This window comes from Arachis ipaensis, chromosome B04 (genome assembly GCF_000816755.2).
Source record: "Arachis ipaensis cultivar K30076 chromosome B04, Araip1.1, whole genome shotgun sequence".
NCBI classification, from domain to species: domain Eukaryota; kingdom Viridiplantae; phylum Streptophyta; class Magnoliopsida; order Fabales; family Fabaceae; genus Arachis; species Arachis ipaensis.
The window spans coordinates 26,490,227-26,494,137 of NC_029788.2; positions in this window are offsets into that span (position 1 = coordinate 26,490,227).

A 3,911-nucleotide genomic window follows, 5' to 3' on the forward strand; every position below is an offset into this window, starting at 1 on the left:
ACACATTTCTTGTTAATCTTATTAATCTTATTAGTCTTGTATATATGCGGGCTAGTTTAATGTCATATCTATTTCTAATATGTTTCCCCTAAATTTTAAGATTTAAAGGAGATGAATTAAAGAAATTATTTTGAGGTAACTGTTAATTACTAGATATTGTTTTTAAGTGTCTGGTGATTTGTTTATTTTCTTATTTTTTTTATTTAGGATGATTGATTATTCCGGTGGCCAGTCATTGTATATAGAAGTACGTATCTGTTATCTCATAAAAAAAATTTGTTATATCGCTATAAACAAATTTAATTATTTGTCTATTACATGTTTCATTATTCTTCTATTATCACATACACATGTTTGATTATTCCGGTGGCCAGTGATTATTTAATTAAAAAATATAATAATATATATAAATATTCACAAATATATAATAACTAATTTAATAATTGATAAAATATTTTGTCAGAAACATCACTAACTAACTTCTTGATTCTGTTGCTAGTAGGGGGAGTGTTTTGGCGTGGAGATTCCAATTTGTACCAAAAAATGAACATGAGAGCTTATTATGTGAATCAGTGAATGTATCCAGTAGTATAGAGTTAGTTTTTGTCGGTTAGAATTAGTTATTCTTATTAGCTGGATTAGTGTTTTAGAAAGTTAATTAGTTATTGTTTTGTCTATTTTTAGCAAATCGATGGTGGTTTGATTCTAATGGTCTGGAAGTGAAACCTACTCCTCTTTTGCAGGTACTAGTTTTTTCTATAAGTGCATCAAAGGTCCTCGAATTAGATGAGCATTAAAAGAGAATTGAGTTTGAAAAGCGAAAGAACTGAAAAAGTGCAAAATAAAGACTTCGAAAAGTAAAACTGACTGAAATCGAAATTGTTTGAATTGAATTGTAAATAAAGCAATTAAAATGCCTCCGACTGGGTTAACGGACTTTCGACATGAAAAGTAAAAGTACTGAAATGTAAATTTGACAATGAAATTAAAGTTGCTCGAAAGGTAAATTGAACATAAAAAATAAAGTTTTGCAGGAATTATAAATGGAAATTTTAAAAAAGAAACAAGTGGAAGGAACCCTATAGAAATTTGACTCGAAGCAGTCTCAGAAAGTCGCTGGGATGTGAGTGTGCGTGAGTAATTTCTGAAGTAAAGTTCCAACCCCGATCTCCTAAGACCTACTAATATTTATAACTCACTTCCATAACCGACCATTAATTGCACGATGCTGCCTTGTGTGCAGATTTCTAGGTAACCGTTCCCGCTCTTTTGCCTATGAGTGTTACTAACAAATCTTTAACTCAGAGAAAACCTCCGACTTCTCCATTCACGTAACCGCTTATTTCTTCATTCGAGAAACTGTTCGATTCTTCATTCGAGTAACTACTCGATTTGTCTAAGTATTGAAATCGAATCCATGTCAAATAATTTCCATTCAATGCTTGCACATGTGTCCTTTTGGCCTCTACTTCCCTTTCAGCTTAATCTTTCATATTATTCGAGTGCATTTGCCCCTGGCCATTCAGATTATTCGAGTTATCAACTAAAAAATCTGCAATAACCTGGCCTTTCATAGCTCTTGTTGGGACATACTGCAAATCAAATTCTGTCAAAGCTAACATCCATTTCCCCAAACGACCTTGTAACATTGGAAAACTCAACATGTACTTGACAAGATCAGTTTGTGCAACAACTTTGACAGGTTTAGCTACCATGTAACACTTTAATTTCATGCATGCATAGTATAGGGATAAACACAATCTTTCTATTGGGGAATACCTTGCCTCGATTTTAGTCAAAACTCGACTAAGGTAATAAATCGTCCGTTCATATCCATTCTCATCATCTTGGGCTAACATACACCCAATTGTGTTTGTAGATACTGCAATATACAATTTCAAGGGCTCATGTGGGCGAACATTCGCCATTATTGGAGCATTAGATAAATAGCCTTTACGATTCGAATGCCTGTTGATGCTCATGTGTCCATTCGAACTGTGAATCATTCTTTAGTTTTACTAAAGGTGCAAATACTCGAGTTCGATCAGAAAGATTCGAAATAAACATTCGAAGATAATTTACTCTCCCCAGAAACGATTGCACTTCTTTTTTTGATTTAGGAAAAAACAATGCTAAAATTGCATCAGCCTTACTTTTATCGATTGCAATCCCTTTTTTGTGAATAACAAAACCTAGGAAGTTCCCTGCCGACACACCAAAGGTGCATTTTAAAGGATTCATTTTTAATTCCTTTTTCCGCATAGTTACAAATGTCTTTCTTAAGTGATCAATGTGTTGATTCACTGAATTTGACTTAACCATGATATCATCAATATATACCTCCATAAATCTCCCAATATACTGATGAAATATGGCATTCATTGCAAGTTGTAAGTTGCACCAGCGTTTTTTAAACCGAAAGGCATAACTACCCACTCATAAGTACCTAATGCCCCGAGACAACGAAAAGCAATTTTGGACACATCATCTTCCGTAATGAAGATTTGGTTATATCCTAAATAATCGCCCACAAAATTTAAAATGTCGTTCCCTGCTGCAGAATCGATTAACATATCTGCTATGGACATGAAATATTCATCTTTCGGAGTGACATTATTCAAATCTTTAAAATCAATACACACCCATAATTTTTCATTTTTCTTCATCACAGGAACAATATTCGAAACCAATTCAACAGAACGTACGGTTCGAATAAATTTTTCTTTAATCAACCGTTCTATTTTTTTCTTAATCTTTTGATTGATTTCTGGAGCAAAACGTCGAGGAGTTTGCTTCACAAGTCGAGCATTTGATTTCAGTGCTAATCGATGTTCTATGAGAGAACGATCGAGACCAGGCATCTCATGATAATTCCAAGCAAAGCAATCTTTAAATTCATGTAAAAGATGGAAAAGTTCAGTTCGAAAAGGATCCGCAAAATCTTTACAGTATAAGTAATTTGAACATCATCAACAGATCCCAAATTAATTTCCTCTAAGGGATCTTGGGATTCAAATCCTTTTTAAGTGATCTTCATCTTTTACTGGATACTTTTCAAAACCCAAAGATTCTAAATCATAGATGCAATCAAAAGAGAAATCAACAGATTCATTAGGAATAGAATGAACTTGATTATTTGCTGGATTAGCAACAGCTTCATTTTCGATACAATGAACTTCTGCTATTTTATTAGCAGTTTGACAAATAATATCATTTGAATTGCATAATGAAGAAAAACTTAAGTCATGACTAAATTCGATTGAAAACATCGAATTGATGCTACTAAAAGAAGAAATTACGTTCCTAAATGATTCAACTTCATCAGAAGAACCAACTTTATTCTCTACTGAAGGAAAATTACTTATATAATTATTTAAAATTACTAGGTAATCTGAGACATCTTGGGCATGTTCCATCGAACCACGTCTCGAATAAGACAAACAATCTTAACCAGTTGGGGGCACAGTTAGGTGTGGATGGCTTACCAACTTTCATTCGAGTAAACTGTTCGATTCTTCATTCGAGAAACTGTTCGATTTTGTCTAAGTATTGAAATCGAATTCATGTCAAATAATTTCCACTCAATGCTTACAAGTGTATCCTTTTGGCCTTTGCTCCCCTTTTGACACTTCACCAACATTTCGAATCAACTTAATTTTTTGAAAATAAATATTTCGACTAACAGCTGTCTATTTCAAGTTACTACAAGCTTTTCATTATGTAATATATATTTATGTATATAAAAACCATCATTAGTGAATGAATCACTCGCTTTTCACCATAACCACTTGTTCTAGTAATGATAGAATAATGTTAAAGACATTTTTTTCAATAAATTTTGAATCGAACACTTTAGTAATTTTCACTTTTTATAAGTTTTTAAGAATTATTTTTGTAGAATAGATTAGTAT